Source organism: Anomalospiza imberbis, chromosome 2 (genome assembly GCF_031753505.1).
Source record: "Anomalospiza imberbis isolate Cuckoo-Finch-1a 21T00152 chromosome 2, ASM3175350v1, whole genome shotgun sequence".
NCBI classification, from domain to species: Eukaryota; Metazoa; Chordata; class Aves; order Passeriformes; family Viduidae; genus Anomalospiza; species Anomalospiza imberbis.
In genome coordinates this window covers 81,446,668-81,462,716 of record NC_089682.1, presented here as the reverse complement: position 1 = coordinate 81,462,716, position 16,049 = coordinate 81,446,668, and positions in this window count along the sequence as shown.

Below are 16,049 nucleotides of genomic sequence, written 5' to 3'. Positions count from 1 at the left end.
AGTGAGAATGTTGGCTGCAAAATAACTCATTCTAGTTAATGATTTATGCTTTTAGCGTACAAAATGGAGTTTACAAGATGGTTGATGCATACCTCATCATTTTCTGGAAGTGTCAACTTGTCTCAAATGCAATAAGCATTCAAACATATTCAAAAAAACTCAGAAAGTCCTACACAGATGCTCATTGGTGCAATCATTTTTTTATCCCTTTTTTCCTCTGCTTATCCTCCCTATCTAATACTTTGTTTTTACAGAGAATGTATAACTCCACTAATAAAAATAAATGTCTTACATTTTCCTGCTACCTGTTTCTAAAAGTAGAAAGACCAAATAATGCAATGTTGCCTTTGACCTTATGTCCATAGGATTAAAAGATAATTTACTGAGGAATACTAGAAATAGTTTTATTTGGATGAATTATGTGTGGTACTCAGATATATTATTATTCAGCCATATCCAAAATGAATGCAGATAGAAAAGCATGGAAATATTCTTTCACTATGACTAATTTAACAGAATCCAGTTCTACATCAAGAAAAAGAAACAGAGAAAAGAAAATTGAGAGACCTATTTTTATGAAGTTAGAGTAGCAAATATCAGCATTCTTAATTCCCTTCGCTTTTATTAAGTAAAATCAGAGGGACCTTTTTCTCAGCATTTATTTTTTTTAAATTATACAGTTGCTTCTGTGCGTTGCTTTGTAAGACACCCAGAAATTTACTTATTAATTATCAAAGATTTCATTAGCTGAGAGATTGTAAATCAGGAGACATTATGAAAGACTTCATCTGAGGACTGGTTCTACTGATAATTTTTTTACAGGATTGTAACTTCTCAAGATCTAAAACTCTCTGACCATTTCCCAAGTGAATTTATTGTCCTTGAATTGTGCAGCTCTGATCTGAAATCAGATCCTCATGGAGGAAGCATCAGGATTTCAGCCACAGAGAAAGGTGCTCTGCTGATTTTAAGAGTTTATAATAATGATTTGTTTACCCAAACACAGGATATATTACAGAGCCTTTGACAGTCATGTCTAAACATTTGTAACAATAACACGAAAAATATAAAAGTACATAAATATAAAACATATGTGAGAAAGTATTTCAATATTTAAGCCTGTCTAAAACAGAACAAACTGTTTTGGATTTTGTTCTGTTTTAGAACCCAAAACATTACTCCAAACACCCAGAGTTTTAGGAAGTCAAACTCTAACCCAAATCTGGCTCATATTTCCCCAGAGAAATAAATACTGAGAAAGTTTATTCATTAAGGACCATGTATGGTGGGGAAAGAGCACTTCATTTTAGAAGCTACTTCTTTCTTTGCTTGTTTGTTTGTTTTCTATTTCTGCAGAACATGACTAACTTCTGAAAACTTAAATATTCCCACACACTCACACACTGCAGCTGATAAAGAGAGAACCAGATGTATGATACTGAGCCAAGATTTACCCAGCATAGTCAAGAGAAGTAAGTGATGAAAGAACAAATAAAAACAATTATAAACCTGAAATGAGATGATAGTACTGCAAAAGACAAAATTCTTTACAATAAACTAGAATCGAAACAATTTCCATGGGAAATCTATTTCCCACATAAAGACAGTATTAAAATACTATTTAAACTATTTTCATTAGTCACCTGGGATTTTCTTATTGATCTTCTGTGACATTGTCACCAGTGCCAAGGGAGCATTGACTTATCTGCTGATTCTGTCAAAATCACAGAATCACAGGAGGATTGAGTTTGGAAAAGACCTTTAAGATCATCTAGTCCAACCTATGACTTAACACTTCCTCATCAACTAAACCATGGCACTGAGTGCCACGTCCAGTCTTTTTTTAAGCACATCCAAGGACGGTGACTCCACCACGTCCCTGGGCAGACAATTCCATTGTGCAGTCACACTTTCAGTGAAGAATTTTTTTTTTCTGACATCTAACCTTAACTTCCCCAGGCACAGCTTAAGACTGCATCCTGTCGGTCTGTCAGTGGTTGTATGGGAGAAGAGACCGACTTCCACCTGGCTACAATCACCTTTCAGGGAGTTGTAGAGGTCTGTCCTAAGCTTTCTCCTCTCCAGGCTAAACAACCTCAGCTCCTTCAGCTGTTCTTCACAAGATTGTGTTTCAAGCCCTTCACCAGCCTTGCTGCCCTCCTCTGGATGAGTTCAAGCATCTCAAAGTCCTTCCAAAATTAAGGGGCCCAGAATTGGACACAGTATTCAAGGTGCAGCCTCACCAGTGCTGAATATAGGGGAAGAATGACCTCCCTGTTCCTGCTGGCCACATTGTTCTTGGCCAGGATGCCGTGGGCCTTCTTGGCCACCAGGGCACACTGCTGGCTCGTGTTCAGTCAGCTTGCAACCAGTACCCCCAGGTCCCTATCTGCCTGGGCACTGTCCAGCTACACCGTCCCCAGCCTGTAGCCCTGCAGGGGGCTGCTGTGGCCAAAATGCAGGACCCAGCACCTGGACTTGTTAAACTTCATATTGTGGGCTTTGCCCATCTATCCAGCCTGTCCATGTCCCTTTGCAGAGCCCTCCTACTTTCCAACAGATTGACACACGCTCCCAGCTTAGTGTCATCTGCAAATTCACTGATGGTGGACTCAATCCCCTCATCCAGGTCAACAGCAAAGATATTAAACAGGACAGGGCCAAACTGATCCCTGGGGAACATCACTGGTGACTGGCCACCAAGTGGATGCAGTACCATTCACCAGCACTCTCTGGGCCCAGCCATCCAGCCAGTTCTGAACCCAGCAAAGAGTGCTCCTGACCAAGCTGTGGGCTACCAGCTTTTCCAGGAGTATGCTGTGGGAGACAGTGTCTAAGGCCTTGCTGAATTCCAGGCAGACAACCTCTACAGCCTTTCCCCCATCCACGAGGTGGGTCACCTGTTCATAAAAGGAGATCAGGTTGGTCAAGGATGACCTGCCCCTCCTAAAACTGTGCTGGCTAGGTCTGATCCCCCAGCCATCCTGTAAGTGCTGTGTGATGGCACTCAGGATGATCTGTTCCATAACCTTGCTAGGCACCAAGATCAGGCTGACTGGCCTGCAGTTTCCAGGATCTTCCTTCTGGCTCTTCTTGTGGATGGGTGTCACATTGGCCAGCTTCCAGCTATCTGAGTCCTCCCTGGTGAGCCAGAACTGATGGTAAATGATGGAGAGTAGTTTGGAAAGTTCAGTTCCCTGATCACCTTAAGTGACTCAGCAGGTCTCTGACTGCTTCCTCCTGGATAACAAGGATAATTCAGCTCCCTGACACCACCTCCCAGCCTAGGAGGCCAGTTGCCCTGAGGATAACCTGTCTTTCTGTTGAAAACTGAGGCAAAGGTGTTAAGTACCTCTGCCTTTTCCTCATCTTTAGTTACCAAATTCCCTCCCTCATCTAATGGAGAATCGAGGTTGTCCTTGCCCTTCCTTTTGCCATTAATACATTTAAAATACTATTTTTTATTGTCCTTTACAGAAGTGGCCAGATTGAGTTGTAACTAGGCTTTTGCCTCTGTAATTTTTCCTACATGACCTAGCAAATCCCTTAAGCATTTCCTGAGGTACCTGACCCTCCTTCTAAAGGTGATAGAACCTCTTTTTTTTTTTCCAAAATTCCTTGCCCACCCAGGCCAGTAGTTTTCCTTGTCGGCTCATCTTTCAGCACACAAGGACAATCTGTTCCTGTGCTTCAAGATTTCTGTTTTGAAGCACACCCATCCTTCCTGGACTTCTTTGTTTTTAAGGGCAGCTTCCAAGGAACTCTCCAAATAAGTTTCTTGAATAGGCCAAAGTCTGCCCTCTGGAAGTCCAGTGTGGAAGTTTTATTGATGCCCCTCCTTGTGTCACCAAATATTGAGGACTCTATAATTTCATGATCACTGTGCCCCAAGTGGCCTCCAACCACCACATTTCCCACCAGCCCCTCTCTGTTTGCAAACAGCAGGTCTAGCATAGTCGCTCCCCTGGTGGGCTCACTTACCAGCTGAGAAAAGTTGTTCTCCACACACTCTAACCTCCTAGACTGCCTCTTATTTGCTGTGTTGTGTTCCCAGGAGATATCTGGCATGTTAAAATCACCTACAAGAAAAAGTGCTGGTGATCTTGAAACATCCTCCAGCTGCTTGTAGAATAAGTTATCCATCTCTTCTTCCTGGTTGGGTGGTCTATGACAGACTCCTACCAGGATGTCAACCTTATTGGACTTCCCCCTGATTCTTACCCATAGGCACTCCACTTTATCATCATTAGTCTCAATTTCCATGGCATCAAGAGCCTCCCTAATATAAAGGGCCACCCCTCCACCTCTTTTCCCTCTCCTGTCTCTTCTGAAGAACTTGTAGCCATCCACTGCAGCACTCTAGCCATGTGAGTCATCCTTCCACGTTTCTGTGATGGTGACTATGTCATAGCTTTCATGCTGCACCATGGCCTCCAGCCCCATGTTTGTTACCCATACATCAGTGTGCATGCACTTCAAGTGGGCTGCTGATTGCACTCCTGACTCTGGCTTAGCACACTTCAGCTTGTTTCTGGAGAGCTTAGTTGCATTTCCTGCCCCCTTTGAACCTAGTTTAAAGCCCTCTCAATGAGTCCTGCCAATTCATGGGGTAGAATCCTTTTGTCCTTAATAGATAGAAGGAGCCCATCTGGCTCCAGCAGGCCAAGTGCTAAAAAGTTGCCCCCTGCTCAAAGAATCCAAAATTCTGCTGATCGCACCAACCCTTAAGCCACTTGTTGATAATGAGGGCTTGCCTGTTCCTTTCATCACTTCTCCCTGCCACTGAAGGGACTGAGCAGAGCAACACCTGTGCTCCTGCCCCATCAACCACTGGACTGAGAGCCCTGAAGTGCCTTTAAACTGCCCTGGTGCTCTTCTTTTCAGTCTCATCACTGCCAGCCTGGAGTATTATCAGTGGGTAATAATCATAGAGCTGAATCAGCTTTGTGAGTCTCCTGGTGTTATCTTGTACCCAGGGTCAAGGGAGGCAGCAGACCTCCCTGTGGGATGGGTCCAGTTGACATACAGGACCCTCAGTTCCCCTCAGAAGGGAGTCACCTACTATGACTACTCTTCTTTTCTTTTTAATGCTAGAGCTAGTCATCTGTCTGACAGACGAAGAGCAATTGGGAGGCTTACTGGGCAGATTATTTTCTTTGATGTCATCTGGCTGACCCTCAGGATCCAGGGCCTCATACCTACTCTGAAGTGACATCTGAGTAGGTGATGGAGCTCAGGACCTCATGCCAAGAGGAAAATGGCACTGCTCCAACCTTGCTACCTACTTCCTTGTCTTTCTGCTTGGCACCAGCTTCAGCCAAATGCTGTTTTGAGATCTCCACCTAGGGTTAGGTTTATGTTTAGGATTAGGGTTCAGAAAACCACAAAACCTAGAGCTCTAGGCACACTAAAACTACAAAAGGTATGCAAAGGGGAATGTATCATGTCATGTCATTACATTTTATTACAATTAGTACATTTTAGAGTTTTCTTTTTTTTTCTCATTTTATTTACTTTCATTCCATTATATGTCCACTCCAGTCAGTTTGTTTCACTTTGGTCTCTGACTTTGAGATTTTATTTTTAAAGGGAAAAAGGATTTGCTTAATCCTAATTGAAAGGATTTCCATTTCGTGAAAAGAAGTGAAATCTTTAAATTTCAACAAGGATTAATTTGGCAACTTTTGGTCCATTTCCCTGCACTTCTTGTCATACCATGCCATTTCATTGTGTTCCCTTCAGTGCAGAAATTTTTTTCTCTTTAAGCATTTAATTTCATCAATTTTGTCTCCTGTCTTTTAATTTGACTTTGTTCCCTGATTTGGGGATTTCAGTATAGTTAATTTTGGTAAGTTTCCATTCTTTTTTCAATGCACCTTATTTCATCCATTTGCTTGTAGTCACTCCATTTCCAAATTTTGATTTTTTTAATCATATTTGTTCTCCAAAACACTCCCTTCCAGAGTGTTTGTGAGACTTTTTTCTCCATTTTCAATCTTTCATTTCCTTTCACGAAAGAAAGTTCTTCATTTCATGAGAGGAAAGGAAATCTTCTGATAGGAAAATAAATAAAGCAATGTTTGGGAACTAAACATGCACCATATCTTGATTTATATATTTACTGAAATATATGGACCTGTTTTATTTTTCATTTCATAAACTATACAGCTCCAGGGCAGCTGCTGAAAAGATACCTCATGAGAACCTCTGTATGGAGAAACTAAAATTAATCAAAATCTTATGGAGAAGAAAAATCCTTAAGACATCTTGCTATTTATGCACAGAAAATCACTCTTACCTTCAAACACAAATGATTAAAAGAAAGACTAAAACTTTTATCATGAGAATCAGATTCTTCTTATGGTGTTAAACATATTTTTTAAGACAAGTAATACTACACAAATATTGACAGTTCACCATGAAGGTTCAAGAAGAAAAAAGGATCCACAACATATCCCAACCTTTACCTTGCTGAACAGGTATTCAAGGCCTGGGATTTCTCTGCTGTCTAACTGTTTGGAGCCAGCTGGAAATAGCTGTGATTGGCAGAAGGCTGCCTCTGGCTCCTCTGGCACTGCCCAGCCTGCAGGCCCATAGTCAGATGTCCACTGTTATTTAACCACTTCTGCCCAAGGATGCTCCTTCCGGAGATGAAGAGCAGCAATGTGCTGTATACGAGCTTAGTTATCCAACACCCAGTTCTCTTAAACCTCTGCCTGAACTATTAGCAGTGGACGGTGGTTCTGCAGACAGATATTAGACGTTGGAAGTGCCATTCAGTGTGAATTTCCAAGAATCAGACCAAAGTCAGAAGCTATTGCTGATGGCACCTTCAGCAATGAGGAGTTTTCTAAATTCAGTACGCACATGGCCCCCTAGTACACAAGGCTTCAGGTGCTGCGTCATGCCCTCTGTCACATATCTTATATCTATACCCACTTCAAGACTTCAAGGTTTTTTTCCTCCAGCTTTGATGTAATTAGCCAGAACTTTAAGGCAAGTCTGGGTAAGGCATCTGCATGAATGTGCAGTTGATCTGCAACAGCTCTCATTAAAGTTAGCAGTATGTTTAAAAGTCTGCTATCAACTTTAAATACAACATGGTCTGATTATAATTTATTCTGACAGTTTCACTCTCAATTGTATGTCTTTCTTTTTACTTTACTCTGGAAATCTTAAGGCTTCCCTAAAGTGCATGTAGATTTATTTCCTTGCCTCTTCAGTGATCCTTATTATGCCAGAGGGAGCTATATGAAACAGGAGGACTTAAGTGCCTTTAAGCAGTGATGTGACAAAGGTCAAAGCATTTGGAAGCACTGATAAAAATGAAAGAGTAAAGCATTATGTTTTTCAGTACTAAACTCCATTCCTACACCATCTGTTAGAAAGAAAGATCAGTCTTAATATCTGCAGGGCTGTTCTGCCATTTTTTCCTTGTTATGCTCTTTCACTCCAGGATTTAATTACAGATGGGAGAATTATCATATCCAAATTAAGACTTGTGTGAGCAGAACATAGGAAGAAACTCTAAATTAGTTTAGACACATTAGTACTAAAAAAGAAACCTTGGAACTGATGATTACTCATGCTAGAATTAATCTAGTATTATTCAAGCTAGAACTGGGGATTATTATTCACTGTGAAGTAACATAAGACATAATATTGACCAAGGATTGCTCCATATATCTTTCATGACATGTTCACATCAAGGAATGATTGTGTCAAATATGTAAGTCTGAAAAAAAGCAACATGCCTCATTCCTAGGGACAGGGGGATACATGATACCTTTCACATGTTCTCTTGGATTGAAGTAATCCTTATATTTCTCAGACTTTATCAGGACCATGTAGCTCAATAAAAAGTTTTCCCCCTAAAATGGGAAAAAAATAGGGCAAAAATCCCCCAGAAATTCAGTCTAAGATAACCTCTCCCCAAATTCGACATATTTTCTGCACTGTATTCTTGACAAACATTGTATCACTGGGACAAAGGTTTGACCCCATATTAGGGCACCCTGTATTTCATAAGTTCTCTTTCAGTCTCTCAAAGTGAAACTTTAGCCATGTCAGGTGCCCTAGCCCTTACTTTGAAATAAATCACCTTTTCAGAGGAGTTTTGAGGGCAGGCTTTCAAAATAATGTAAAGATGCACAGAATTGTAGGTGGAATTCTCCCCAGGTGTGAGAATGCATCCTCTAATTTGCTTAATAACTTTATCAAATTTGTCACTCAGTGATTTATAAATGGGGTGTCTATTGAATATTAGTGGAATATGTTAACTTTTATTTTGTCCCTTATCAGTTTTAACTAGATCCATAAACTGATTTCTCTTTGTATGAGTAGAGTCTAAAAACCTAATCTTTTCCACATCATAAACACGAAGCAATGTTAGCAGTCTGAGTTTTCTACAAACTGTAGCCACTGGTTATTTGCTTGTATAGCCTCAGGATCATTCAGACACATCATATTTTAATTTCCTGATATTGACACTCTACAACACTCAGTAGCTATGAAGTGAGAAAAATTGCAGTATAGGTATTTAAGGAGCTGGCTGCCATGTGTCTAATAGTTTATTAGATATAATTTCATTAAAAATCAGCATATTTAGTGAAGTTAAAAGTTATTTAATGATCTGACAGATTGGTACTATCTGTAGCATGTAATTTATCAGTGTAGTCTGTACTGCAAAATGTATAGATTCAACCAATCACTCAAACAATCTAGTACAAATTTTTATGTATGATTGAAAAGGAAAATCAATTCCTAAAAAAAAAGTCTCTTTTTGCAATAATTATCTTCCAGGACGATACGGCATCCAAGATTTATAGTATGGTATTTGGGCTTATACTTTACCATTTTGTGAGATATGAGAAATCATAAAACTTATCTTTTTCAGATACAGGTTAATCAAGCAGTAATTCTGTTCATCAGCATAACAAATCTAGTCATTTTATACACAGATCTTTCCATGAGCTTTAATTAACCTGATTTTTATTTTGCTACATCTGTGATCTTCTGAGGACATGGATGGTTGTTTTATTCCATGGTTTTTACTTCTAAAAGTCAGTGTTACAGTCCAGTTCCTATTAATTGATCTTTAATGAGGCAAGAGTGATATTCTGATATTCTATTTCTGATAGTGAAATGCTTGCTTGTAATAAATGCTGCCTGCTAAACAAGTAAACCATGTTACTGAAAGATGTATCAGACAAGGTCGGAGTTTCCCTGTTGCATTTTTCCTCACTGGTTTGACACCAGTGTTGATGCCAGCCCATACCAATGAACTGTGTCATTTAATTATAATTACTAGGGTTCTACAAACATCATAAAAAATAAGTAAGACTCACTCAAAGTCATGGTCCTTGCAACATGAAAAGTGGCCACTCCAGTGATTTACTCTTGGTTCTTCACAATACATTCATTCATTAACTATAGAAGTGAGGCTGATTGCAAAAGACAAATCTGAAATCAATAAGCTAATTTTGTGAAGCTATGGGCTGTTCATTGTAATTGTGGTTAAAAAAAAATATTCTCTCATTTTGATTCAACTTGATTCTGAATACAATAACCCCTCCCCTCAGCGACTAAGATAAATAAGTTGTTTCAAAAGCCACTGGATTGTATTGCTATGGTAACTCACTGAATCAGTGAAATAATAATTGTGTGCCTGGCATTACACATAAATGTTTGATTTTCTCTCCAAAATACAATACTGATATCCTTAATCTTTTTCTCAAATCTCTACCCATATCAAGGAGAAAATCAATTTTCTCTAACCTTGCAGAATTAGATCTACTGATTTGCCAAGGGAGATTATATTCTGCATGATATTTTTTGAGTAATTTTGATTTGCAAGTCATGATCTTTAAACCAAACAAAGTTTCAGTTTAATAATAAAAGCTACAGTAGGTGTCACTTCTTATGAAAAGTCATGTATTCTAGAAAGGACCTAAAATAAAAATGAAAATGTACAAAAAAACTACATCCGGGTGCACATAGTACAGGTCAAATCTGACTGTGCATGCTTTGAAAATGCTGAAATGCACTAAATGTGCTCACATGACTTGATGAATTGAAATCTAAATTTGAAAGTCATATCGATCTACTAGGGCAACACTCTTTTTCTTAAAGTGTGAATCTATATGAAAGCCAGTTAAAAATGGGTTTGATTTTCTTCAAGCTGGTTTGTATAATCTGCTTTAGAAAGGTGTTGCTCATATTTTCATGCTGTCTTAGCCCTTCAGAAGACAACCTGTGTATTTCAAAATATTCATAGTGAAGGCAGTCACACTTTTTTTTCATAAAAACATTAAAGTTTTGACCTTGTCACAGTGTATATGAAAACTAAAATCTGGCCACATTTGGGGTTTTATTCATTGTCCTTTGTTTTATCCACAGTGCAGGGTCTCACTGGTATAAGACAATCCCTCAGCATCAAGTTCTTATTAGTAGAGGTATTTATTGATCTTATTAAGTGAACTCATATTTTTTTAAAAGTTAAAACCTTAAATACTTTAATTTCTGGAAGAGGTATTTTGTTTCCTAGAAAATTTAATATGTCTTAAGCTTCTCCAATTCAAAGAAACTACTTTTTTTGGTAAATATTTATGCAGAGAAACCTTGATTTAGAGTCCATACTGGGGCATTTTTTCCTATATTTACAATACTCTATCTTAATCACATACTAAGAAGGTCCTAAATTTTGTGCCATGTACTAAAGCTATTTGTAGGAAAGAGACACCAGACATTTTCCCTGTCTTCAGACAGTATATATAGGAATGTAGGTGCAAGGAGGAAGGCAATATTTCTTGTCATGTCTAGAACTGGTTCCCTGACTTTCATTTCAGCTCTAGGCATTAAACAAACTTGAACATCAGACGGATAGAGAGCCTGGTATTTTACACCATGTGGGATGCCAGGGTCAAATCCATCCCTGCTCAGTTTGAGGGGAAGCTGTGGCTTTCCAGTAGCTCTTGAAACCCAAGATTTTAAACTGTGTTTTATAGTCACCCCTGTAAATAGAATTATATTAATTTTTGAGATATATTTTTCAAATATTAATACTTTTTATCTATTTTAATATTTATAATTATTTTATCAGAGATCAATCTTGCATTCAGTTTCACATCACTTCCATTTAAAACATATCTGAACAAGAAGTAATTTTATATTTTGCTAACAATATTAATGATTCTGTTCCCTGAAATCTCTGAGAACCTGACAGGCAATTCTCAAAAAACTACCACATTTTTTAATTAAGAAAAGCTCTATCTTGGTAGGTCATGTGCACTTGAAACTTGAGAAAAAAATCAATTATGAAAAATAATTTAAATGTCAAATCCATTTCCCTTCCATACATACATATATAAGCTCAAATTGAGCAAGTTGAGCTTTAAAATTTTACTGCACTTCAATTTTGGTAATTCATATTTTCACATCTTCCAGAATGCTGTCTTTATCATGCTTAACTTTATAAAACATGAAAGTGTTTGTTTCTCCTTGAGCCACTTCTAAGTGTTTTTATAGTGCACTTTGTGTAAAGCAAAAGTTAAATTATTATAGTGTTATTGATCCAAAACCTAACTTAAAAGATCTCTTTCATCATAAATCATGGTTATTCCCATGTTTTTTGCACCTCACACCCACCATACTACCACATCCATAAATTCCAGTATCTTGCAGTTTGATTCATGCCCTCGTGTGTTCTAGGTTTCAAAGTCTAGCTGTTACAGGAAAGACTCACAGCATTCAGGATTATACAGCCTGTAAATAGCAAGAAGCTTAAAATTTTGCCTTAACATGACGGTAGCAATCACAAAATTCAAACCAGATGAAATGGCTGCCATTTGTGTAGTATACATATCCTGGGGACCACTCCTTAGTGTTCATGACAATACAGACACTGCAAAAAATGACCTGTTGATTAACTAGAATTGTGATAAATTTCACCTGCACTAGAGTAGCTTAAATGACCTTTGAAATCTCTAAAAGCTTTCCATCAGAGTAAATAAGCATTTAACTGTGCCATTTAGGATGCATATTACTGATAATTTGCTGTCATTTCAAGCTCAACCAAAAAAATATTGTTCGCGAGGCATGTTCACTAACTAAATAAACTGGATGGCACTGGCAAACTCATAGGATTTTTCTTTGTTTGCTTGTCTGTGCTTTTTCCTTTAAGCAGTAAAGAATAGAGAGTGTAGACACACATTGTAGTTTATCACTATACCATCTAATTCACCCATAAAAAATCAGTGGTGCCCAACACAAATACCCTTGTATCTTTTACCGTGTCATTGGGACCCTCTAGTACATTCTGCTGCTGCCTGAATGACTTCTTAACTCCTATTGATTGGCTCCCCCAGCTCTTATCCTGGTGTTGCACTGACACTTGCCACGTGCTTTACAAGCACAAATTGGATTTTATTGCAGGCTGCCCTGTCAGATGTGCTCATTCTGTACGGATGAAAACTGTTTGCCAATGGCAACAGCATCACCTGCTGTTGGATGAGAAATCAGTGTTCCTTTTTCCTGAGGAGTAAGGCTAATTCCTACTTAATTTTTCAGGGTAGCCAAGATGAATATGCAGATCAGGACTGAGGAATCAGACCATAAAATTCATGCTTTACTGCTATATTTTATAAAATTTTCCCATGTACACATTATAATCCATGTGTTGGGATTTCTAGTGTCACTTTGACACAGAGAAAGCAAAATGTTTGGGGCTGTAGATTTTTCCCAAAAAGCATAAGAAGGATCAGTCCATACATTGAAAAACTTTAGAGATTTCTTAGAAGCAATCCTTCCCTGACTTTGTAAATCACCATTAAATGTAGTTTCTTAAAGAAAAATAGATCCACAAATTGGCACACAAGATACTTTAATCTTAGTTTGAATAACGTCTAGGAATATTACACTTTAATCATTATGCATAAGAATGATAGAATAAATGAATAATGTACAATGTACATGATATTTTAAAATTTCTAAATATTTCTTCTCCCATCAAAATTTGACAATAAAATAGCAGTTTCTAAGAGATCAGGTTGATTTTACAACTCCTGTTGACTTGCTTAAAACCAGATACCTGCAGCTTCCGAGGATATCCAAAGATGAATGTTTCCTTACAATACAGAAGGAACCAAAGTATTGATTAGTATCTACAGCTCTGAATCACCAGGATGACAACTTTGAGTCTTCCTTTCTTCCTTTCTCCATTTCTTCTCTTCTAAATTCAGATGGCTATGAGCTATGTTCGTGTTTCTACACCTAGCAATGCTTTCTGTGATTTAATTCCCATGTATGTTTATATATATATGCTGTGTCACACACTCACTGGGTGATGTCATGGGGAAAATAAGATGAAGCTATTTTGATAAACTCCTTTATGTTGCCAAAACTTGGAAAGACAGAGCAATGTATAGAATCAGTTTAACTATTGAAAAAAGGTGGAAATATGAGGAGAAAAAAAATATTTGACAATGTGTGCCAAATGAAAGTTGAACTTGAAAACAAAAATAATTTCTACTTAGGAGCAGAATCCTTTTTGTTAAGTCTTGCAGTAAATGACCATAGAGAACTAAGTCCAGAATTACTACTGGTTTTTTTTGAACCATATTGCTATCATGTTGAGATTTTATTTTTATGGATTGGGCGCAAATTATTAATAGACAAATGTTTCTGTTGCTTCAGTTTGATGAAAAAGAAGTTATTCACAACCCTAAATACTTGAATATGAAAAATTTCTATCATATAGTTAAACTTACACTCTTTAGGAATAATAAAATTAATTGCTTATCATACAATAAATTCTTAGTGTGAACAATTAACACAGATTTCAGAAAATGACTTTACAGATTTCTCTCCACTAGAGGTCTCTAGAGAAATATAATAAGCTATTCAGAATAGCAGATACCTTAGACTTTGCTTTTTGACATTATTTGCATGTCCTGAAAGAAGATAATCAACACGTGTTCTATTCTTATTCAAGGTATTTCTTTGGATATACTCCTTATGTTGTGGATAATAAAGATTCCTATTGCTACTATAATAATTCTAATCCATTAGGTGTTTTAATCTATTTTATAATTAGATATTTAACATTTAAAATTAGAACTTCAACATCACATCACTTAGGAAATAAAATAGCATAAAGCATTTAGCTGAAGGAAGAAAAAAAACTAAGGTGGCATCTTAGTGGGGTAGTCAACCTGCTAAATAAACAACTAATTAAAATAAATAAAGTAGCAATAGACATAAGTGAATAAAATATTGGCTAACTAGAGCAGTACTTTATTTGGCAAATTATAAAATAGTTTCTCTGGTGTGCAGTTCAGCATGCCATTATATCACAAGCAAAATAGAACTTGGCTCCAATATTGTTTTTTATATCTAGTTTAACATAAACATAAATGAGGAATAAGATTAATGTAATTGGACTGTTTTTTCTTCTTTATGCTTTTTGTTTTGTTATTACTAAAAGTTTTTAAATTGAAAGTGTGCCATTTTTTTTGGTTTGATATTTTCAAGAAAGTAATCTCCACTAAAAGATAAGCTTTATCCATTTTAGGATCCGTGCATCTATTTTTCCTGAAGAAGTTATTCAGGAATTTAGATATTTTTTCAGAAAATTAAGCCTGTGTTCATTATTTTATTTCCTTATGCTACTTTATTTCAGTGAACTTTATTTCTGCATTTACTATTTTTTACTAATGCTTACCTCATTGAATATAGTATAATGATGTCACCAGGCTTGTTATTAAGTGTTGGACTATAGCCTACTGTACTCAATGCAAAGAACAAATGGGATTCTCTGAGATTTGAGGTAGGGTCACTAATCAGAAAACTGCAAAACCATGGAAAGAAAAATGCTTGCCCTGCTCAGATTGCTCCATCATTGACTGTAGTGGATAGCTCTGTAAACAAGAACTCAATGCATGCAGCAGCATTAATTATTAATTGCTTTTTTTTTTTTTTTTTTGGTGCTACTTGGTTAGTGTGGAAGAGAAGAACCTGAGCTATGCGGAGATCTCAGAGATGAGGAAGGGTCTCCTGAGAAGACAGGTTACTGGGACAGTTCTGGGAGTTTCTGAAGTTTTTCAAGCTAATTTTACTATCTATCTCCTGATTTTTTTCACCTTTAAATTGAGAACTGCAAAGACTACTCAACTAAGGCAAATTAGCAGCTTGAAATATCACAGCTAGGCACTTCAGAGGTGATATTTCTCAAAGTATTTCTCGCTGCAAAGACCAGAAATAAATAAAAAGCTCTGAGAGGAATTAGAGCACAGCAATGATATTCTCCTAAAGCTTGGAATGTGAAATCACAGAGTTGACCCATCACCCCCATCAGTGGATCTGTCAATGAGGTTTCAGGCATGGAGCTCATACATCAAGAGATGCTGACACTTCCACAAGCTGTCTTGAGTTTTTTGGAAGATGGCTATGTAGAGGTCAAGATAGAACAGAAGCCCACATACCATTTAACCAAATGTCTCTGCTCTTAATCTTAGAAACCATGAAGTGTTATGCAAACATATCTGTATAAATGGCAGAATTTGTTTCTTGACGTGAAAATTTTAAACTCCTGGGTTGCAGTCCACACACCAACTGCCCCTGGAGCCTTAAGACTATCCCTGCATAGGAGACTTGAGCCTGTCACTTCTGCCTCAGTTTCCTCAGTTACAGCTCAGAATTAGTTTTCCATTTTCATTACATTTTCCGTTGTACAAGAGGCTTTGAAGGACTGTCAAATAAGTACAGAATGGTACACATGCAAATTTTCAGATACTCTGTGATTTTGATATAATACATAATCATATATTACATAAAGGTCTGAATGAAAGCATTATGTAACAGTACTTGTTGTCAATAGAATTAAAATGAATATTTAAACTAATACTGCATTTGATTGAGTGACTACTTTATAATCAGAATTTGTGTTAATACAGCTTTTTTTTTCTCAAGACAAAAATGCTATTTCAGGTTATTGGCAACTGTATTTGAAACTTTCATCAACTTCCCTAGTTAAACAGCTCATAGCTGATAAC